Source organism: Nicotiana tomentosiformis, chromosome 6 (assembly GCF_000390325.3).
Source record: "Nicotiana tomentosiformis chromosome 6, ASM39032v3, whole genome shotgun sequence".
In the NCBI taxonomy this organism is placed as follows: domain Eukaryota; kingdom Viridiplantae; phylum Streptophyta; class Magnoliopsida; order Solanales; family Solanaceae; genus Nicotiana; species Nicotiana tomentosiformis.
Window position 1 is genome coordinate 47,940,113 of NC_090817.1, and position 24,975 is coordinate 47,965,087.

The 24,975-nt window shown below is 39.9% G+C and overlaps 1 long non-coding RNA gene across 1 annotated transcript; it reads left to right on the forward strand.

Annotated features, from left to right (window-relative positions):
- The first annotated feature begins 12,101 nt into the window (after positions 1 to 12,101).
- LOC104092222 (uncharacterized) lies at positions 12,102 to 12,758 on the forward strand. The gene is made up of 2 exons (XR_685367.4): positions 12,102 to 12,385; positions 12,506 to 12,758. It is a non-coding gene; the product is annotated as an uncharacterized lncRNA (long non-coding RNA).
- Positions 12,759 to 24,975: the final 12,217 nt, after the last annotated feature.

Consider the following 24,975-nt stretch of genomic DNA (forward strand, 5'->3'; position numbering starts at 1 on the left):
TGACACAATTAGCACAAATGACTCAAATCCTAAGGGGTAATTCCCCCACATAAAGTTAGGCAGGATACTTGCCTCAAAGAAGCTAGACCGTTACTCTAAAATGACTTTCTTAAGTGAAACAACCTCCGGACGGCTCAAATCTAGCCAAAATAACTTCAAATCATAAATAAAACCCATAGGAAACAATTGCGGATAATAAAGCTTCAATCTTTAACAAAAACTAAAAACTAAACCCAAAGGTCAACCCCCAGGCCTGTACCTCGGAACCAGATAAAATTCACAAAACCCGTACACCCATTCTGATACGAGTTCAACCATACCAAAAGTATCAAATTCCGATATCGAATCGCTCTACAAATCCTCATTTTACATTTTGAAGGTTTTTTTACAAATTTCCCCCAAATTTCCAACTTAGTTCACTAATTAAATGATGCAGATAACAATGGATTCATGAAATTTAATAAGATTAGGGTAAAGAACACTTACCCCAATGAATTGCTTGAAAAACCCACGAACAATCTCCCAAAGTCGAGGTCTTCAACTCCAAAAATGAATAAATCCTCAAAAACCCTCGACAATATAGAGTCTGCCCAGCCATGATCGCTCTTGCGACATAATTAGCCACTTCTGCGGCGTTGCTTTTACGACAAAAGAACTGCACCTGCGAAGCCCATTGACCAGCTGCCCTCTTGCACCTACAGACTCTGTCCTCTTCTGTGGCATTCGCAGGTGCGAGGCCAAAATCCGCCTCTGCGAAAGGCTTCTCTTCTGCGCTCCAAGTCTCCGCACCTGCGATGCCGCAGGTGAGCAAAATCCCCTGCTTCTGTGACCTCACACCAGTCTTCTAAATTCCGCTTCTGTGGTATCACACCTGCGCCCCAAAGTCCCGCAAGTGCGACCAAACCAAAACTTTACCAAAACCAGCCTTAACCAACATGCCCCAAACGATCCGAAACCCATCCGAGCCACTCGAGACCCCGTTCGAATATACGAATAAGTATTATAACATAACGCGGACCTACTCGAGGCCTCAAATAAAATCAAATAACGTCGAAATTATAAATCGCACCACGAATCGAACTTATGAATTTCCAAATCCTCCAACTTCCAAAACTCCTACCGAAACATATCAAATCAACCGGGAATGATGTCAAATTTTGCATGCAAGTCTCAAATGACATCACGGAGCTAATCCAACTCTCGGAATAGGAATCCGAGCCCTATATCAACAAAGTCAACTCCCGATAAAATCACCCAACCTTCCAAAACTTCAACTTCCCAATTTTTGCCAAAATGCTTTAATCAACCTACAGACCTCCAAATCCAAATCCGGATGCACAGCTAAGTCCAAAATCACCATACGAAACTATTGGAATTATCAAAATACCATTTGAAATAATCCGACCGATCGTTTTGAGATCTAGCGTGTCGTTCGGCAATTTGAGGCTATGAGTAGCTTCACTTCAGGTATTATGACTTATACGTGTGGTCAAAATTAAATTTCGGGAAGTCCGGAATTGATTTTGAAAGGAAATTTTCATTTCAGAAGCTTTAAGTTGGATGAATATACTAAGGTGTGATTTCGAGTAAACAACCTCAGAATCTGGATTTGAAGGTCCCAACAGGTTCGTATGATTATTCTGGACTTAGAGGCGCATCCGAAAGTGGATTTGGAGGTCCGTAGGTCATTTCGGGGTCACTTGGTAAAAATCACTTGGTAAAAAATGGAAATTTGAATTTTTTGGAAAGTTTGACCGAGGGTGAACTTTTTGATATCGGGGTCGGATTAGATTTATGGAAGTTGGAGTAGGTTCGTGGTGCCATTTATGACTTGTGTGCAAAATTTGAGGTCAATCGGACGTGATTTGATAGGTTTCGGCATCGTTTGTAGAATTTAGAAATTTCGAAGTTCATTAGGCTTGAATCCGTGTGTAATTTGCGTTTTTGATGTTGTTTGAGGTGGTTTGAGGATTCAACTAAGTTCGTATGATTTTATAAGACTGATCAAGGTTAACGGATCAAGGTTCGAAGTTAACGGATCAAGATTCGAAGTTGAAAAATTGCTGAAGGTTTGAAACTGCTGGTGTAATCGCATCTGCGGATTGGGAACTGCAGATGCGAGAAAGGGACCATAGAAGTGGCTAGGAAGGCTTTGAGTAGGGGCCGTAGATGCGGACTTTAGGGTGCAGAAGCGCTTGCGAAGAAGCGGGCGGACGTGCGCAGGTGCGATGGAAGTTTCCGCACCTGCGATCGCGCAGATGTGGTCCAAGACTCGCAGAATTAGTGGCAGCTGGGCTAAGTGACTTTCGTAGATGAGGAGTCTTCACCGCAGAAGCAGAACCGCGGATGCGGAAAAATAGTCGCAAGTGCGAAAAGGGTCTGGGCAGAATGTTTAAAAATGAGAGTTTCGTGATTTTGGCTTCATTTCATCATTTTGAGCTTGAATTTTGGAGATTTTGAGAGGGCTTTTCTAGTGAAATTCTTGAGGTAAGATCCTTGTATCCATTTATCTTCAATAATGATGTTTCTCCACTGATTTTACACCTAGTTGGTGAGTTTTTGAGGTGAAATTTGGGGGTTTAGGGCTAGAGAATTGGAAAGTGAATTTTGAGGGTTCGGATGACCAAATAGTGTCGGATTTTGATAAATTTGGTATGGTTAGACTCGTGAGTGAATGGGCTTTCGGGTTTTGGAACTTTTTTCAGATTTTGAGACGTAGGCACAGGGCCGGTTTGAGCCAATTTCGGATTGTGGCTTATAATTTCGTGTTTTTCTTATGGAATTGATTCTTTTAGCCTATATTAATTTTATTGTACTACTTGTGGCTAGATTCGGGGCATTTGGAGACTGATTCGAGAGGCAAAGGCACTTTGGAGTTGAGTTTTGCGCGGTTTGAGATAAGTAACAGTTTTAAATCTGGTCCTGAGGGTATGAAACCCCTGATTATTGTATTATGTGAGTATTTTGGAGGTGACGCACATGCTAGGTGACGGGCGTGTGGGCGTGCACCGTGGGAATTGGGACTTGATCTATTCCGTGAAACTGGAAAGTTGAATAAGCTTGTTGTTAGCTATGTGCCTTTTCTGTGCTATAGAAATTTGACAGTGAATCATGTTAGAAATCAAGCTTAGGCTATGTGTTGGCACTGTAAAGACCCCCAACGGTCGTGATACCTATTGAACCTTCATGCTTATTATTACTTGTACTCAGTCACAGTTTACTTGTTTATTTTATCTCAATCTCTATTGTTCATTATTGATGCATCATATCATTGTTGTTTGGGCTGATTTCATGATTAGTGAGAGCCCGAAAGACTGGAGATATTTATGACTGAGTGAGGCCGAGGGCCTGATTGTGAGATATTATATTATAGCATGTTAGTTGTCCGTGCAACACGTGAGTTATCCGTGCAGCACGTGAGTTGTCTGTATGGATCCATATATTATACTATAGCACGTGAGTTGTCCGTGCAGCACGTGAATTGTCTGTGCGGATCCAGATATTAATACTATAGCACGTGAGTCGTCTGTGCAGCACGTGAGTTGTCCGTGCGGATTATAGCGCTTGGGCTATAGGAGCCCCTCCAGAGTCTGTACACCCCCCAGTGAGCACAGGTACTTATTGAGTGTGAGTATTGAGTGCTGAGAGCCGAGTGTTGAGCTATTGAGAGAGCTTGAGGGACTGTTGCCCTGAGAGGTTGCACTTGTTTCATTTGTTGTTACACTTAGATGATTTATGTCATTGTTTTGAAACTTCTGGAAAATATTGTATCCGATTTTACCTGAACTTGGTAATGTGTAACTGACAAGACTTAAATTGCCGGAATTGAAACATGTCCACTTTCATTGCTGAAATTACTAAAATGAATTGTATTTGTATAGTTCGTCACTACTTTCAGTTACTTAATTATTATTGTTACTTACTGAGTTGGTTTTATTCACGCTACACCCTGCACTTTATGTGCAGATCCAGGTGTTTTCGGTCATGGAGGGCATTGATCTCGTGCGTGGTTGAGTTTCGGAGATTCACGAGGTAGTTGCCGGTGTTTGCGGCCAATTGTGCGACCGTATAACCGTTTAGCGGGCCACACTTCGGTCGCATAGTCATCCTTGGACTTTTGCGGAGGGAGGTTCTGCGGCGCATTATGCGATCGCAGAACAGGTTTGCGGGCCGCATAACGGCTGCAGAGTGAAGCAGGCCAGCCCAGTTCCCAGGGCCACCTTTCACGGTCATTTCGTGGACCACATAATCATTATGCGGTCACATATGCGGCCGCAGAACCTGTTCCGGAGCTTCATTTTTGGGATTTTTAAACCCGACCCTATTCCGTTAAAACACATCCCATAGACCATTTTGAGCTTATTTCTGATATCTTTAGAGTGAGAGAGAGAGTCCTAGAGGGAGAAAGTGATCTTCATAAAAATATTTCTCTTCAATTCTTGCTTAAACCTTTGAATATTATCAAGAGAAGCACCCTAGGTCTTTATCCTAAGAGGTAAGATTCTATCACCAAGCTCTTAATTTCGAAATATAACTAGAATGGGCAATTACTAAGGTAGTTCATGGGGATGGGACTTGTTATCTTGCATGCATGTGTTATCAAAGAATGTGGGAAGGTTGTGAGCTAAAAATGGTAGAGAATGGGTTGGGGAATGATGGAATCTTTCGCAAAAGGGCCTTAAGAACTTTAATGCACACCTAGTATTTTATAAAATGATAAAATGAGCTAGAACCATGATCATACTCCTAATATTGATTCAATTTGTTACATTTTCAAAATAGATTGAAGTTGCTAAGATTTCCGGAATACTTTAGAGTGTAAGGAAGCTCAATTGAGGTATGTTGGCTAAACTTTCTCTATTTGAATCGAATTCCATAATGTTCCCATGAGTTTCAAGGTATGAGTTGCGCATTAAAATATTATGGCTTTGAATCGTATTTCACATGAAAGCTAGTATGCCAAATTGTATGAGAAAATCTCAATATTCTTAAGACTCTTAATTGCTCATATGTGTACCTAAAGTCTTGATTGGAAATGTCTTATTGTTGGTAATCTATAAAGATGGTTGGAAATGAAATAATTGAATTGGGGGTATAGCGTGTGGCCAACGTGCCAAGAATTTAAGTTATGACTGTGGCTAGTAGTGAAAACGATTTGAGAGAATGTGATAAAGAATATGAAATGAGCCTCGACTCAATTGTTTAAAAATAATTTCGAAAATAGAATTTCCTAAAAGCTTTTGTACTCAATTCATGCCCATAAGTGGCTGCTTTAACTAATGCTTTGCTTTACAAATATATCCAGTGTGATTCGAGTTCTTACATACTCAGGTGTTGAAATTGTATATTGTCATTTCTAGGAAGGAGTATTGCAAGAATAAATGGTGTATTGATTGCTTATGATCTTGATGTGTGCTTGTATTGCTGGTCGGTATGCCTCATTATTTGGGAAGAAACCTTTTGTGTTTAAAGTTCCCATTACTAATAAATTTGAGTTATATGATTTCGGAAATATTCAATATGTTGATATTTAATGGTGATCATTGAAATTGAAAGAGGTGGAAGTGTGGAATATGAAATACGGTCACCGTTCCCGGAATAAAGAATCTTGTGAATGGCCAAATGAGCCAAGAATATATTGTTGTTGTGAGTGTCTGGAAATACTAATAAGAATTTATACAATGTGAAAGATGTTGAGGTGACTACAATTGTAGTTATGTTACCTTTGTGTGCAAATCAAATCAAAAAAAAATATTTTTGGGAGCATCATTAGAAAAACCGAGGAAGGGTGCGTCATAAGGCCAACACCCGAAACTACACGTGCCGGTGTAGGGATGGATTGTGATTGTTCCCCTTATTTGGGATGAAATTAAAATATTGGAGAAATTGTGATATTATTCCCCTTAATTGGGATGAAATTGGTAACAATTGCGGATTGGAAAAGTCAACCCACACGGCATAAGTGGGAAGGCGGCCTAGCTGATCGGGTGGAGATCGGATGCCATGTTGCGCACATGGTGGTACTACTCTTGGTAACAACTCTCTTTCGCATCACTCGTCAAACCACATTGTTCGTGGGGAGATGGCCTAGCCGATCGGGCGTGATTAGACTCCATGCTAACAAAGACGATGGCATATCGGTGCTAATGATCTCCCAACCAAAAAGTGTATATGAAGTTCGTATTTTGAAAATTATTATGTTTTAACTGGACATTTGGATATTGTTGATAGTGACTTGTCGTATCTATGTATTGTCTTTTCTTATATGGTCATTCTATTTTGAAAGAGGACTTTTAGCTTTACATACTAGTACTATTCGACAATACTAACGTCCCTTTTGCCGGGGGCGGTGCATCTTTAATGAATGCAGGTGGATCCACAACAGGCGGCATTGATCTGTGATAGCGGTACACTTTCTTCAGCTGACCTGGTGAGCCCCCTTAATTTCGGGGGTCATGTATGTTGTATCGTTTGTTTCTCACGCATTGTGTTTTGAGGTATAGCCGGGGCTTTGTTGCCGGCATTTCCCTATTACTCTTCTATTGTACTTAGAGGCTCCGTAGATAAGTTGTGGGTTGTGGTTGATTTTGGGAATTGAACTAGAAATGTTGGTATTTGGAAATCATATTTTTCATTAATTCTATAAACTCGTAATATTTTGGAAGTTATGAATGAAGATGCTAATGGGAATGAAAAGGAAGTTGTTAATAAAAAATTTTCAGTGTTTGATTAATAGAGTACATCTCCTTTTTATTCACAGATGAGTTCTGGTAGAAGGAATTCTAACAGGCTGGCTTGGCCGGGTTCTCTCGGTTGAGCACCGGTTGCGCTCCCCGATTTTGGGGCGTGACATTTGCGCACTATATTTTGAGTTTAACTCCTGTTTTTACGAAAACTTTATCATGTAAAAGCTTTTGACTTATCTTTTATGAAACATTGGAAGTATTTTGAGAATCGGCTTGCCTAGTACCATCGATAGGCGCCATCACGACAGTTTAGGATTTTGGGTCGTGACACCATTTCGGAGTCGTCTACACAAAATTTAAATTCCGGTCAACTGTTACCGCTCAAGATTCTAAAACAAGAATCCTTCTTCCAAATTGACTCCGAATCATCCTAAAACTGAACTCGGCCTCACACGCAAGTCATAACACATAATACGAAGCTGCTCGAGACCTTAAGCTGCCGAACGGGACACTAATTCTCAATACGACCGGTCGGGTCGTTACATTACCCTAATTCAAGCCTATTGAAACTAATGAACTTCAGACTTCTAATACTAATGTCGAACCATATCAAATCAACTCTGAAAAACCTCAAAATTTTCATACTAGTCCCAAATGACACGAAGGGCCTATTCTAACTCCCGAAACCAAAATCCGAACCCGATATCAATGAAGTCAACTCTCGGTCAAACCTTCAAAACCTTCAACTTTTTACCTTTCGCCAAAAAGCCTCAAAATAACCTACGAACCTCCAAATCAACATCCGGACATATGCTTAAGTCCAAAACCACCATACGAAGCTATCAGAACCATATAAACTCCATTCCAGACTCGTCTATATAAAAGTCAAACTCCGATCAACTCTTTCAACTCAAGCTTCCAACCTTATGACTAATTATTCTAATTCACTCCAAAATATTCCTGAAACCAATCTGACCACCCCGACAAGTCACATAACCACAAATGAACATAGAAGAAGTGATAAATAGGGAATGAGGTTATAATATACAAAATGACCTGCCGGGTCATCACAAAAAGTCGCAAAAGCGAGGTGGGTGATTCTCTTTTGCGATGGGGTGGTCGTAAATGCGATTGGCTGCTAGGCTGGACAACTTTCCCAATTGCAATGCCTATCTCGCTTTTGCAAAGTTAGTATTATCGCAAATGCGATGCTTTGTGTCAAAAATGCGACGCTTTGTGTCGCAAATGCAACGTTAGTAGACTGTTGCACAGTTCGCTTTTATGAAAAAATGTTCGTATTTGAGGGCGTCACAATTACGAATAAGAGTTCGAAATTTCAATACCTACAGTTGGGCAAAAGAGAGAAAAATCGGGACTTAGGTAATTTTACTCTATTTTTCAACTCCAAACACTCAAGAGGCGATTTTTGAAGAATTTTATCTTCCCAAATTCATTGATAAGAAACTCTAATATATTTTCTATCAATTCCCCATTACTTTTTATGAGTTATTAACATCAAATCTAGGAATTTCATGATAGAAATTAGGGGTTTTGTGTAGAATTTAGAAATTTTGTAAAATTAAAATTTAGACCTCAAATTGAGGCCAGATTTTGAAACGAATCACATAACCGAGCTCGGGGGTGAATGGGTAACCAAATTTTGGTCCGGATCTCGAATTTTGACCAAGCGAGTCTGGGGTTAAATTTTGTTGACTTTTTCAATTTCATCAATGATTGAACCTTTTTTATTCTTGGGTAGTTTCTAAAGCGTATTTTGAATTGTTTGAATTATATTTGGCTAGATTTTGTTGGTTTGGAGGCTTGTTCAAAAGGAAAAGCCATAGTTGAGTATTGATTTGATTGCGAAAAGAGGTAAGTATTGTGTCTAAGTTTGACTTGAGACAATTAGGACTTGTTGGTCTATTTGTTATGTGAATTATGTAGAAAAATAGTGTATATGCGAGGTGACGAGTGTATATATGCTTTCACGGGTTAAATCATGCGGGTTGGACTATTTACCTTTATGTCATCACTTATTCCATGTTACCTCTTGTTATATGCTTTGATTACTATATTGTAATAACCCGACCGGTCATTTTATACTCTAGCATATCATTTGATGGTTTGAGACCTTGAGTAGCTTCATTTCATGTATTATAACTTACACGCGTAGTTGGTTTATATTTTCGGGAAATTTGAAGTTGATTTGGTAGGATAATTCTCAATTCGGAAGTTTAGTAGAGCTAATGGAACTAGTGCATATGTCTTTCTGTATCATTTATCACTGCTTGGACCACTTGACTAAAACTCTCTGAAACCTGAGCTGACTAGAAGTAATACTTATCTGCTGATAATGTGCATTTAACTTACTGTATCTTAGTAATGATCTTTCTAAGCATTCTGACATATGTTAAAGATCAACCTTAAGGTCACTAGTGTTAGTAGACACTATCAGTCCATTTGCCATGATATACCCTTATGTTAGTATCCTGGTAATAGATTCTAGGGTTAGTATGGTTGTTGCTTATGAGTTTTTTATGTCTTGGTATTTTGATAATAATGCAACATCTTCTGCAGCTGTTTATACCAGTGTATTTGACTTTTGTGCATATGAGTTTTTGGGAAGCTTATCATGAACCTTGTGTTTATTTTTGCAATGCATGAAATTGCTAAAACTTTACTTGTGTTTAAACATTTGAGGAAGAGTAAAAGTAGATGGCTAAGGGTATTTAGGTGTGAACCTGAATTGTCGCTAAAGTACCCCTCCCTGGCACATGGGAATTTTATCCATGAATAAGGTCTCATTCTAAGCCTTTGGCTATTAATTTCTATTAATCCTCACCGGGGTTAATACAAGTAAAATTAGCTTCACTATATTTCTCCCCCTCATGTTATTATTGTTACTTGATATAATTTTATCTCTTATTGATTTTTTCACTAATTATTTTCCCTGTTCTTTTATGCATGTACGATCTAGGCCTACTGAGTAGCTTTGGAATTCAAACCCAAGTTCCAGACTTGAGCCGCATTCCCATCTTCCTTCTTGTTGAGTCTGCCGCTTATGTGAACATTGTTAGGACTGATTATTCGTTGGCCCCATACTAAGAGTCCAACTCTCTTTCTCTTTTATTTTAAATAATCATTAGCCATTTATCTATTGCTCATGTATATAGACATATATATATTGAAACTGACATTGTTGTGGGTTATTATTTGAGGTTCTGTAGGAAACCTAGGAAAGCCAAAAGTTGTAGGTAAAAGACGGTCGATTAGGATTATAAAAACATGCTTACTCTTCGTTACTTGAACTTTTATAGTTTGGAACTAACCTAAAATAAACAGTTTACTCACATTTATCACTAATAATTTTTAGCTTTTAATAATTAACAGATTTGGAAACCAAAACTAATGCTTCTTGGAACTTCAAAGTAGATCATATATGATAACGGGCTATTTTCAAAATTAAAGGCAGACACACATTCAAGTTTGCAATAACAAACATCGACAAGTTTTAAGCACAAAACTTTCTTGCTAAAACAGTCTTCAAAGACAAAGGTATTCCAATTAGAGACACATTTCCACCGGGTAAATCTTTCGCTTTACAAGTTAAACAACCTCATAAATAATATCTCTCTTTTCAAATAGAATTCACAGCTTTCCCAAAATAATGAGTTTTTCTAACAAGGTTTCAAATCATTCTTTACAAATCTTATTTAGCCATTTTAGACATTAAACTGAGCAGAATATAGATATTCCTTTCCCCCAAACCTAACCTTTGTTTAAGGAGCCACCTCAGGTAAATTTTAAGGGATGTCTAACACCTTCCCCTTAGAATAACTAGAACCCTTACACAACGCCCAATGGTTAGCAGACTATTAGGATAATAAACTTACGGACTTATAGGTACCCTAATATGCCTACAAATATTGGGTGGCAACTCTCTTTTATCAACCTTAGATGAACCATTAGTTATATTTTATTTTGACTAGTGCAAAATAGGATGCAACAACATGGCAACGGGTCAACTGACATAACATCTTGCAGTTATTCAGTCTAACTCTAAAATTAGGAAATACTCTACTCTAGTAAACATAGGTCATGCTGCATAAACCTTAGGTAAGTCAGTCCTTGGTGTGGACTCACAATTAGAAAATATGCCTTAATGTCAACGGGTCATGCACCCGATGATATGCCTTTTGTGGAACGACGAACCAATCAAAATAAGACTCTAAAGATCCAGGAGCAAACACTTACCAAACTTTTCACCTCTTTAGATGGAAATCAACATCAACATCCCCGAGATTAACATCGTCATGGGTGCACCGCACGAGCTGAAGCAATGGTGGAGAAAAATCTGACAGGAGCATGGAGATCATAATACACTTGGGAACACTGACCGCCTTGATGAACATCCGAGCCGACAATGTCCTTACTAGGCTGTTGATAGAGTTTTGGGACCCAGCTAAGGTGGTCTTCAAGTTTGTCCATTGTAAATTGATACCAATACTGGATGAGATTACCAGCTTCATGGAGTTACCATTTGCCGGATGGAAATCGACACTGCCAGTTGTCATGCCTGACCATAGGTTCCTTCATGCATTGGTTATGACAAGAAACAGAAATTTGAGAAACATCGAAGATGGATGGGTTAGTTTGGACCAGCTGTTCGACAAATTCGGACACCGGGAAAGTTACGAGTGGCACCTTGAATATTTCCAATACGATCAAACAACATGGGAGAGTCTTTGTCCCCTAACCATTTCTCCGGCATTGTTGGGATTATTAGTTTTCCCGCAAAGAAAGGGACGAATCAACGTCAACCTGCTGCCTCTGGTCTTGGCAACCTTTTGAGGGAATCTGCAAGTGACCCTTGTTCCCATGATATTGGCAGAGACATTCCGGGCACTGTTAGCATGCTCTAAAGGATATGGTTTTTCAATGGCTGCAACTTATTACTCCAGATATGGGCCGCATAACATCTCTTTCACAAGTAGGAAACCATTGACTATTTTGCTGGCATCGGTAACATGACCAGGAGCCATAACGAAAGAATGAGACATTGGGTTATGCTGCATGGGCAAGAGGAGTGACGAGACATGATGACCCATTTGAGCGGAGAATTCGTGAACTTGAAACTTTCGTGGCTAAGTGGCATGGCAATTTTGAGAAGCCCGGAAAAGTACTACATCGAGTTAGTGAGATTGGAAGGAATTCAGCCGTACACACCTCAGAGGGTTCTAAGGTAATTTGCACTACAAGAAAAAGGTTTATTAGCGACCAACACTGCGGAAATCTGGTCCATAAAAGTGTGCCCATAGGGACAAGTTTTTTGACCGGTCCCTAATTCTCTTTTTATTTTCTAAATTAATTGAAAAGATAAATTGCCCGTCCCTAATAAGCTAAGCTAAGCGGCGAGTAAAAGCGCCACCGCGCCAATATAAAAATTACTCCTATTCATTAGATGAAATAAGAATACGCATATTAATTAACCCCCCACCAACCCCATCCCCCTATCTCTCGTATTTTTTCCAAAACGAAACCCTATCCTCTCAATGTGTTTTTTAATCTGAAAGCATATGAAGTCCTTAACAATCAACTATTTCAAATTTTTCTCTCAAAGGCTGAAGACTCACGTGATGTCTATTTGAACTGGGTGAAGACTCAGAAACTGATAATAACATGGTTATCAATTTGAACAGGTTTGTCACTTTTCTTCTCTTTTTGGTTGAAGACTAGAAATTTCATTTTAGTGAATATTGATTATAGAGAATGATAATATTTTGTACGGATTCTGTTCAATATTTATTGTTGCGGTGTAGGGTTTAAAGTGGGAGTATTGAGATGTGAGGATGGCGGCTATGATTAGGTTTAAAGATTGGGTGTAGAGCAAGGAGGATGAGGGAATAAAAAAAATCTCCCTTTAGTTGTTTTGTTCGCGAGAAGAAAGAAATGTAGGTAACAGAAGTCTTTCTCTGCTGAGATGTCCCTTTGAATGCAACTGTAAACACTTGTATTTTTGGGATTGTGAACGCGCTTCCTGAAAACGAAAATAAATACTGAAAGTTGATTAAATTAGATGTTATATAGTCAAAAAAGTTTGTTTTTTTATTATTCCGTAGTTAAAAAGAAAAAAAAAACTTTTTGACCCAAATATGATGTGTTGTGTTAGGAAAGGAAAGGAAAGGAAATTGTAGATATGTAATGTTGTGGTGTCACTTGCGAAATTTTCTCACTTTGTTCCTAGATTTTTCCTGTTAAGATAGGTGGGATTAAAATTCATTTGGTATCAAAATATTACTAGGTTGTTTGGATTGGCTATACTTATAAGAAATATTATTTGCTTGAATGCATGAAACCTCATTAAATAGCGTCAAAATCCATCTCTTATGAATAAAATGCCTTTGATGAAGCCTCATCTATTTAAATTGTCCTCTCTAATGTGGAATTTGTTACAAAGAAAGCTGCCTACAGATGATAAGATCAAATCCTTTGGATTTTGTTTTGTCTTCTAATGATGTGGTGTTAGACCTTGTGAAGAAATTATGGATCATATATTTTGTGGTTGTACTATTAGTGCTTCAATATTGCTGAATTTTTCACAGTAGTTAGGTCTTAAAAATGTACAGTAGGGTATTAGAATGATTATAAAACAGTCTAATTAACAACTCACGCTGGCTAATTATATTAAAACTAGTTCTCTCATAAAAAGAGCTAATTTTTTTCTATAATATTTGAGTATTTAAAAAAATTTAGTCCTTAAGTCCAAATATGGAATATATTTCAAGTTTTAATTCTTTTTATAACTTGGTTCTCTAATTTTAATCACTTGAGATTATTTTACTTTTTCCAATTCTTCCTTTTCTTTCTTCCTTTGTAACTTCCCAGTAATGAAAGTAACTAAAGAGACTTAAAAGCACAAAAATAGTATGCAAGTAAAGAGACTAAAAGTACTAATGAGCAGATACAGGGAATTGATTGGCGATATAATTTAATTTATTCATTTTTCAATGCAAAAAAATTTGAATGAATCGTCTTGTCATGTATGTAGGATTGCATTATATATCATGAGCTGAAGAAATGTTCAGATGCAAAAACTTAACCACCTTTTCTCTCAGCACCCAACTATATATGTATTCCAGCAATTACCATAAATTGGAGGATCAACACAGGCATGAGAAATTAATGTGCCAGAAGAATAAGGCTTTGATGGCTTGCTTCCCAGTTATAGTGAATACAAGACAATTTCATAAAGATAACTGTTGAAGATGAATACACTTGGCGAACATGTAGTATCTCTCTTCGTTCGATTATCTAATCATGAACGAAAAAGAAATGGAATTCTTATAACGTAAAACATACCTTAACTCCTAATTCTAATCAACTCAAGACTTTTGTCACACTACACATGAGTCCAAAAGTCTCGCGAAGTAGGCCAAAAGCGGTATGATTAATTCATTCCATACAAAAAAAAATTAGATCAAATATAATTCCCCGAAGTAGGCCAAAAGTTAAGCTACTGTCGTTCCTGAATCCCAATAGATGTGTTCAAACAGCAAAATCCTTTAGATGTTTGGCTCACCATAACTAATACATTACCTAAGTATTATTTTGTACTTGAAAGTATACAACATTAAACGGTTAAATAAAGAGTAGAAAGATGAAAAAGGTTAACAATTATTCAATTCAAATTGAGAAAAAGAAGAAGAAAATTTTAATGAAGCAAAAAGAATTTCACCAACATATCTCATATTCCGAGCTCTCCAACTGTCACTCTGCCAGTCACTTTGTGAATGCACCAATGACAAAAGAGCAAACTCAGTTTGCTATAACCCTTACCCAAGAAACAGCAAAATAAGAGAGAGAGATCTTCTTTTGAATCCTATTGCCAAGTGAATTTCATATCTGCATATATAGCATTAACTTCTTTTTACTTCAACTTCTAATACTTCCTTTTTATCAAATTTTCCAACAGAATGAGGCGGACAATTATCATTCTGGATAACTTATCTAGCCTTTTAAAACAGAATTTTCTCCAAATAACACTTCAATTTATAATATTTTTAAGGCAACATGAATTCTCAAGTGGGAGAGTATGCATACATGATCGTTGTCTATTTATTGACGTCAAAACAATCATGAGCATCTGGAACATGAGGGGGCCTGTGCCGCGAAATTTATGTCCGGTGGTGGTCAAATCTCTTCATTTCTTCAAAAGTAAAACTGCGCAACAAAGAATAATATCAATACTTAAATTTAAGCAATCATATCATTGTTAATAATTCTAGGAATTGAAGAAGAAGGATATTGCAACACAGAATAAGCTGGAGGCATACCCATAGGGCTGTCTGTTTAGAATATAATTGTTGCACTTTGCATGGGTAGATATTAGAGGAGGACAAAAGACAGTGAACGACCGGAAACGGTAGCGTAAATGGAATTGATTACAACGCGACTTTTCAGAAGCAAACGGTTAGTGTTTTACGTTACTAATGTGACCCTTCAGAAGCAAAACTATAGTCTTTTCCCAAATTGGTTTGTTTGTTATGTAGTAGAATGAATAAGAAATTGTAGAAAAGGGAGAAAATAGATAAATACCAATGCTGGTCATAGGAAGTGCCACATCACATTTCTCATCCCCAACTTTATATATATATATATATATATATATATATATATATATATATATATAGAGAGAGAGAGAGAGAGAGAGAGAGAGAGAGAGAGAGATTACTCAACTGAATTACAATAGACTAATAAAGGAAATTGCAATTGAACATTAATGGAAACCAACTGATAGAGAGAACATAAAAGGAGATGAAACAGAGTCAGATGAGAGAATATAAAGCTCAACATAACAATAGCTTACTCTACTACACTTTTTATTAGCTATTTATAATATATTGCAATCTTCACACACTACGCATTTATAATATATTTTTTCACAACGGGTGGTTTGAAGTATTCAAAAATCCTCTTCAAAAGTTGATTATACAATGCTTACCCGTAGTCATTTGTCGGAACTTGTGGAAGATGAGATGTAGTAGTTGATATCGACAAGAGAAACCTTCTTTAAGATTGCAACATCAGATTACACATGAGGTCAATCTCTTAGCTCACAAACATCGTATTTTGTCAATCTCAATATCTCTTAGCTTATTTTAATTGAATTAGAAGACAATGTTAAACCCAAATTTAATTCAATAAAGTTGTTTGGCAATACCTTCATTGGGTGATTGATTTATGAAATTTAACTCTAATGCTTCATCAATCTTAATATTTATGTTTGTTCTATGTTTTGAGAATATGTTGGTTGTTTTGGGCATTATAAATTGTTTGTGTCACTTCATTTAAGCTTGTCACAGTAAAAAACACAACAAGGAGCAAATATTACCAAAATTTAAAAATTTCAAGGCAATTGCATCTTACTTCAACCTCACGAAGTAAATAATAGGAAGGAAAGAGGCTGAGTGGTGCAGTTTAAAATATTTCAAGAAGGACAATTGCATCTTACTTTAACTAAAAGTTGTTATTATCGCCAGATATTTATTCACATTGGCCATTGAAAATGGATCTCTGTCTTTACATTGGAGGAACATAATTATTCTTATCATTTTGTTGCAGTTCTGTTATGGGTATAATTTATTTATTGGTTAATTCGATTCTCGTGATTCATCATTGTCAGAGCTAATAGCCCCGGTATAATTATCTCACACAGTTAGTCTAGTCCCTGTGTCTAATTTGATAAGGTATCTATTATGACCCTGAGATGGGTTGTGAATGGAACTTTCATGACGTCCTTTTTTTTGGTCAAGCTTTGGAGGAAATATCAATATGTATGGCAGGTAAATAAAAGTTTCTTACTGTAATTCTCAGCATCTACTTTGATAGTTTCAAATAAATAGTTCTTAAGGAACATATTCATTGGAGTTCTTAGGTTATGACTAATGTTAGCTATAGACTAATTATTTTATTTGAACAAAGACATGTATGGAGAATGGTCAGTGGTTTCAGCTTCATCCTCCATATTGTATAATGCCTTTTGTCTTGGGCTCTTAGTTATGTAATTTGCTCAATATCTAGCTCTCAAAATTATTGATTACATGGTTAACAATAGTTTTACTCTTTCCTTTATTCATATTCTTGAAATGGCACATGAAGAAGTCTTTCCTCCTTGAATTGCTTGAGTGTGTTAGTCACTATCATTGGCCATGAAGTTGTGCTAAGTAAACGTTTTTATACAATATATATCGGTTTATAATTTATGTGTTGAGCACAAACTGATTTTCAAGATCTAAACTATATTTAATTACTTCCAGATTGTCTCACCGGAGGAAATACGATTCACTGCATATTGGTTAAAGGTATGTACATTATTAAAACTTGTGAAAGTATTGTTACTCGGATAATGTGTTTCGTAAATATTGATAGGCTATTTTACACTAATCTATATTTGAAAAAGTGCAATTGGATTATATATGTAAATGACATGCTTTTAAGGAGAAGAAAGTGTGCAATATTCAGGTGTTCCTCTCATTGTTGTTATCTTTCAAATACATAATATGATCTTCATAATTTTCTACTTTTTATTTTTTACAGGGTTTGAAGAGTTGAACTTATAAGTCAAAATGCAAGTTTTGAAGACTTCATGTAGTATTCTTTATCACTTGCAAGGATAGTTATATCACGACCCAAAACCTAACCCGTCGTGATAGCGTCTATCGTGATATTAGGCAAGCCGACATTTCTAAAATACATTCAACATTTAACAGAAATGAATTAAGACATTTAAAATAACCGAAGTTTTTCATAAAAACGGAGTAAAACCCAAAATATAAGTGCGGAAAAATAGCCCGACATCGGGGTATCACTGAGTCATGAGCATCTAGATATCTAGTCTAATACAAATAGTGTCTAAGTATCAATACAATAAAAAAAAGAAAACATAGAAGGAGAGACAAGGTCTGCAGACGCCGGCAGCTACCTCGTAGTCTCCGATACTCGATCGCGCACGAACTCAATGACCTCCGTGATCAAACATACCTGGATCTGCACATGAAGTGCAAGGTGTAACATGAGTACAACCAACCCAGCAAGTAACAGAAATAAATAAGGAACTGAGAAGGTAGTGACGAGCTATACAATTACAGTTCATTTTCAATAATTCCAGCAAAGAGTAGACATGCTTTCAAATCCGACAGTTCAAGTCAAATCAGTTTACATAGTTACAGTGCAGGTAATCCGGATATAGAATCTTTCAGAAATTTCACAACAATGATAGATAGCAACTAAGTGCATTAACAAATGAAAAACAAGTACCACCTCTCAAGACAACAGACACTCAACTCGTCACAATAACTCAATCACTCGACTCTCAGCCCTCAATACTCACACTCAATAGGTACCTGCGCTGACTGGGGGTGTGCAGACTCCGGAGGGGCTCCTTTCAACCCAAGCACTATATCGTTGTGGCGTGCAGCTTGACCCAATCATATAATTAGCAATAAGGCTCGTTGCGGCGTGCAACTCGATCCATAATCCATAAATAGCCATAAGGCTCGTTGCGGCGTGCAACCCGATCCATATACCATCACATAGCTCACAACTCGACACTCGGGCTCTACCTCAGTCACTAACCTCTCCAGCCCCTCGGGCTCACAGAATATCGTAATAATCAACCCAAACAGAGAATACAACAAGTATCAACAAGAAATGAGAGGGAATAGAGATATAACACACAAAGATTGTGACTGAGTACAAGATAGAAATTAGCAGTCAATCCAATAAGTACTCGACCGCTACGGGTCCCAACAATGATAACATATGGCCTAAGCATTGTTTCTAATATGAATGGCAGTCAAATTTCTAGAAGACAGAGGGAACATGAAATTAACAATGAGTTATTCGACTTTACAGTCTCGCGGGACGGACCAAGTCACAATCTCCCACGATGCACGCCCACACGCCCGTCACTTAGCATGTGCGTTACCTCCAAAACAGTCACATCATAGCAAAATCCAGGGTTTCATACCCTCAGGATCAGATTTAAAACTATTACTTACCTCAAACCGAGCAAATCTCTACTCCGAAATGTCTTTGCCTTTCAAATCGATTTCCAAACGTCCCGAATCTAGCCAAAAGTGGAACAATACAATCAATATAGGCTAAAGGGATCAATTCCACAAGAAAAGTACTAAATTAAGCCAAAATTCCAAAATCGGCCCGAACCCGGCCCCTAGGCCCACATCTCGAAACCAGACAAAAGTCACAAAACCCGAAAGCCCATTCACTCACGAGTCTAACCATACCAAATTTACTCAAATCCGATAACAAAATCCCATTCAAAACCTCAAAATCCCAACTCAAGAGTTCTTCCTCTTTTCCCAATTTCTCAGCCCAAATCATAAATTGGATTATAAAATTAAAGATGAAATCATGGGATTTAACCAAAACCAAGTAAGAATCACTTAACCCAATCTACTCCACGAAAATCCCTTCAAGAATCGCGCAATTCCGTGTACTCTATCTCAAAATGTGTAAAATGGGTTCAAACCCTCGTTTTTGAAATTAATACTGCCTGCCCAGATATCCTTCATCGCGATTGCGGAACATTCCTCACGATCGCGAAACACAACTATGCTGCCCCACATTTTACCCTATGCGAATGCGGAATCACCCACGCGATCGCTGATCACTACCTCTCATACCTACGCGATCGCATCCTTCCTCACGCGATCGCATAGAGCATTGGCCACACCTCCCCTCCTGCTCAAATCCTTCTACGCGAACGTGACCTTAGCCACGCGTTTGCGAAGCACATCTTCGCACACATACGCGATCATGTTCCTAACCCTGCGGTCGCATATAACAAACTCACCTCTGCCCCAAATAAGCTTACGCGATCGCGAATGAATCCCTGGGATCGCGTATAAGGAATCCAGAACCTGCTAAAACCAGAACTTCAGCTATCAAGCTAAGTCCAAAAATGATCCGTTAAGCATCCGAAACTCACCCGAGGTCCCTAGGACCTCAACCAAACATACCACCCAATCCTAAAACACCATACGAACTTAGTCGAGCCTTCGAATCATTCAAAACAACATCAAAACACCAATTACACCCGAATTTAAGCCTAAAGAACTTCTAAACTTTCAAATTCCACAAACGACGCCGAAACCTACCAAACCATGACTTATTGACCTCAAATTTTGCACACAAGTCTTATTCAACATTATGGACCTATTCCAACTTTCAGAATCGGAATATGACCCCGATATCAAAAAGTCAACCCTCCGGTTAAACTTTCTAAAATTCGACTTTTGCCATTTAGAGCCTAAATTAGCTGCAGACCTCAAATTCATAGTCCGGACATGCTCCTAAGTCCAAAATCACCCAACGGAGCTAACGAAACTGACAGAACTTCATTCCGGAGTCATCTTCACATACTTCCGACTACGGTCAAAATCCTGAGACTTAAACTTCGGTTTTAGGGACTAAGTGTCCCAAAACACTCCGAAACCAAAAACAAGACATCCCGGCAAGTCACTTAAGCAAAAACAGATACGGAAAAAATAATAAATAGGGGATCGGGGCTAATACACTCAAAATGACTGATCGGGTCGTTACATCCTCCCCCCTTAAAATAATCATTCATCCTCGAACGAGCATAGAGACATACCTGAAGTAGTGAAAAGATGAGGATAACGGCTGCGCATATCGTGCTCGGTCTCACAAGTCGCCTCCTCGACCGGCTGACCCCTCTACTGAACCTTCACAGAAACAGTACTCTTCGACCTCAGCTTTCGAACCTGCCTATCTAAGATCGCCATCGGCTCCTCAACATAACATAAATCCTTGTCCAAATGGACTGAGCTGAAATCCAACACGTGAGACAGATCGTTGTGATACTTCCGGAGCATAGAACATGGAATACTGGATGAACTCCTGCTAGACTGGGAGGTAAGGCCAGCTCGTAAGCAACCTCCCCAACACGTCGCAATACCTCAAATGGACCAGTAAACCTCGGGCTCAGCTTGTCCTTCTTTCCGAACCTCATAACACCCTTCATGGGTGACACCCGGAGAAAGACCCGCTCTCCAACCATGAATGCAACATCGCGAACCTTCCGATCCGTATAACTCTTCTGTCTGGACTGGGCTATGCGTAGTCTATCCTGAATTACCCTAACCTTCTCCAGAGCATCCTGAACCAAGTCTGTACCCAATAATCTAGCCTCGCCCGGCTTGAACCAACCCACTGGAGACCTACACCTCCTACCATACAGAGCCTCATACGGTGCCATCTGGATGCTCGACTGATAACTGTTGTTGTAAGAAAACTTCGCTAGAGGCAAGAACTGATTCCATGAACCCCCCAAACTCCATCACACATGCACGGAGCATATCCTCTAATATCTAAATAGTGCGCTCGGACTGTGCATTTGTCTGAGGGTGAAATGATTCGCTCAACTCCACCCGAGTACCCAACTCATGTTGTACGATCCTCCAGAACCTTGATGTAAATTGCGTACCCCGGTCAGAGATGATAGATACCGGTATGCCATAAAGCCTGACGATCTCGCGGATATACACTCAAGCCAGCTGCTTGGAAGAATAGGTAGTCATCACAGGAATGAAATGAGATGTCTTGGTCAGCCGGTCCATAATCACCCAAATTGCATCAAACTTCTGCTGAGTCCGCGGAAGCCCAACAACGAAATCCATAGTGACCCGCTCCCATTTTCATTCTGGAATCTCTAACTTCTGAAGCAACCCACCTGGTCACTAATGCTCATACTTCACCTGCTGGCAATTTAGGCACCGAGCTACATACTCCACTATGTCCTTCTTCATTCTCCTCCACCAGTAATGCTATCTCAAGTCCTGATACATCTTCGCGGCACCCGGATGAATAGAATACCACGAACTTTGAGCCTCCTGAAGAATCAACTCACGCAAACCATTTACATTGGGCACACATAGCCTGCCTTTGTATCCTCAATGCACCATACTCCCCAATAGTGAGCTCATTAGCATCACCGTGTCCTTAAGGACAAGCAGATGGGAGTCCTCATACTGATGCTCCGTGATACGATCAGAAAGAGAAGTTCGAGAGACCACACAAGCCAATACTCGACTCGGCTCAAAAATATCCAATCTAAGAAACTGACTAGCTAAGGCCTGAACATTCAATGCCAATGGCCTCTCTACTGCTGGAAGATATGCTAAGCTCCCCAAACTCTCTGTCTGGCAACTCAAGGCATCCACCACTACATTGGCCTTCCCGGGATGGTACAAAATGGTGATATCATAGTCCTTAAGAAGCTCCAACCACCTCCGCTGACGCAAGTTAAGATCCTTCTATTTGAACAAATGTTGCAAACTCCGATGATCACAATGGACACCGTACAAATAATGCCGCCAAATCTTCAAGGCCTGAACAATAGCTGCTAACTCAAGGTCGTGGACATGATAGTTCTTCTCATGGGGCTTCAACTGGCGCGAGGCATAAGCAATCACTCTACCTCTATGTATAAGAACATACCCAATGCCGATCCTCGAGGCATCATAATACAATGTGTAAGAGCCAGAAACTAATGGTAGGACTAGAACTGGAGCCGTGGTCAAAGTAGTCTTGAGCTTCCAAAAGCTCTCCTTGCACTCCTTCGACCACCTGAAAGGAGCACCCTTTTGGGTTAATTTGGTCAAGGGCGATGCAATAGATGAGAAACCCTCCACAAAACGACGGTAATAGACTGCCAACCCAAGAAAGCTCCGAATCTCTGTGGCTGAGGAAGGTCTGGGCCAACTCTGCACCGCCTCTATTTTCTTCGGATCCACCTGAATACCCTCACTGGACACCACGTGCCCCAAGAACGCCACTGAACCGAGCTAAAACTCACACTTGGAGAACTTTGGATAAAGCTTCTCCTCCCTCAATCGCTGTAACACAATCCTCAAATGATGGGCATGCTCCTCCTGGCTACGAGAGTACACCAGGATATCATCAATGAGTACAATGAGGAACGAGTCAAAATATGGCCGAAACACACTGTTTATCAGATGCATGAACGCTGCTAGGGCGTTGGTCAACCCAAAAGACATCACAAGGAACTTATAATGGTCATATCGGGTCTTGAAAGTTATCTTAAGAATATCTGAGTCCCGAATCTTCAGCTGGTGATATCATAACCTCAAATCAATCTTGGAGAACACCATCGCTCCATGAAGCTGGTCAAACAAATCATCAATACGCGACAAAGGATACTTGTTCTTGATTGTGACCTTGTTCAACTGTCTGTAATCAATGCATATTCTCATAGTACCACCCTTCTTCTTCACAAATAGAACTGGTACACCCCAAGGTGACACGCTAGGCCGAATAAACCCTTTATCAAGGAGTTCCTGAATTTTCTCCTTCAACTCCTTCAACTCTGCCGGTGCCAAACGATACGGTGGAATATAAATAGGCTGAGTGCCCGACACCAAATCAATACCGAAATCAATATCCCTATCGGGCGGCATGCCCGACAGGTCTGCAGGAAACACATTCGAAAAATCTCACACCACAGGAACAAAATCAATAGTAGGGACCTCTGCACTAACATCCATCACAAAGGACAGATAAGATAGACAACCTTTCTCAATCATCCGCTGAGATTTCAAGTATGAAATCACTCTACTGGGAACATAGTCTATAGAGCCACTCCATTTAACCCTCGGCAACCCCGGCATTGCTAACGTCACGGTCTTAGCATGACAATCTAGAACAGCATGACATGGAGACAGCCAATCCATACCCAAAATCACCTCAAAATCGACCATACTAAGCAATAAGAGATCTACTAAAGTCTCCAGGCTCCCAATAGTCACCACACATGACCGATATACACGGTCCACAATGATAGTATCGCCCACTGGAGTGGACACATGAACAAATAAAACTTAGAAACTCGAGGAGCATATCCAGATAATGAGCGAAATACGAGGACAAATATGAATAAGTGGAACCAGGGTCAAATAATACTGAGGCATCACTATAGCAAACTGAGACAATACCTGTAATCACAGCATCCGAAGCAATGGCATATGGTCTGGCAGGAAGAGCATATAAATGGGCCTGGCCGCCCCCTGATCGGGTGACCCCTAGCTGACTGGGCTCCACCCTAAGCTGGCTGAGCGGGTGGTAAAGAAACTGGTGCTGATGTCAGAAACTGGCTCCTCTATTGAGCCGGACCTCCTGTAAGACGGGGACAATGCCTCCTGATGTGGCCAAACTCTCCACACTCATAACAATTCCTCGATGCTGGTGCTGGAGACTGAAGGGAGCCCCGAGCACTGGGATAATAGGCAGAAGGACCTGGCATAGATAAACCCTGACCCGATGGAGCACGGGACAAACTCTGAGCTGGGAGGGCACTGAGAGATGAATGGCCCTGCTGATAACTGTGTGAAACATGGCCAGATGATGCACCACGGTGAACTAGGCGAGCCGTCTGAGCATGTCTGAAAGGACGACCCTACTATGGTGGAACTGCCCCCAGAAGGAACACCCCTAAATCCACCCTGACCACGAGGCCTCTTGGCCTCCCTCTCAACCCGCTCCTGGATGCGAACCATCTCAATCTGATGAACAATGTCAACAACCTCATTGAAAGTAGCACCAGACACACTCTCTCTCTAGTCATAAGCAATCATAGATGAAAGGTGAGGCCATCTTTGAACCTCCTGATCCTCTCCCTGTCTGTGGGAACCCACCAGATAACATGACGGGCCAACTCTTAAAATCTCGTCTCATACTACGTCACGGACATATCACCCTGACGAAGTTGCTCGAACTGCTTACGCAGCTCCTCTCTACGGGACTGAGGCACAAACTTCTCCAGCAATAGACCGGAGAACTGCTGCCAGGTAAGGGGTGCTGCGCCGACCGGCCTACGCCTCTCGTAAGCCTCCCACCAACTGAAGGCAGCCCCAGAGAATTAAAAAGTAGTGAACGAGACCCCACTGGTCTCTAGAATATCTGATGTACGGAGTATCCTCTGACACCTGTCCAAGAAGCCCTGTGCATCCTCTCCCTCGGTACCACTGAAAGATAGAGGCTGGAGTCTCAAATATCTCTCCAATCGACGCTCCTCATCATCAGGCATGACAGGAACCACATAGTCTTGAGCAGCTGCAATCGGCTGGGCTGGTGGTGCCCCCGGTGTCTGGATCCCTGTACCACCTGCTCTGGTGTGCGGGCGGCGGGAGTCTGAGCACCTCCCCCTGCTTGAGAAGTGGCTGCTGCTACC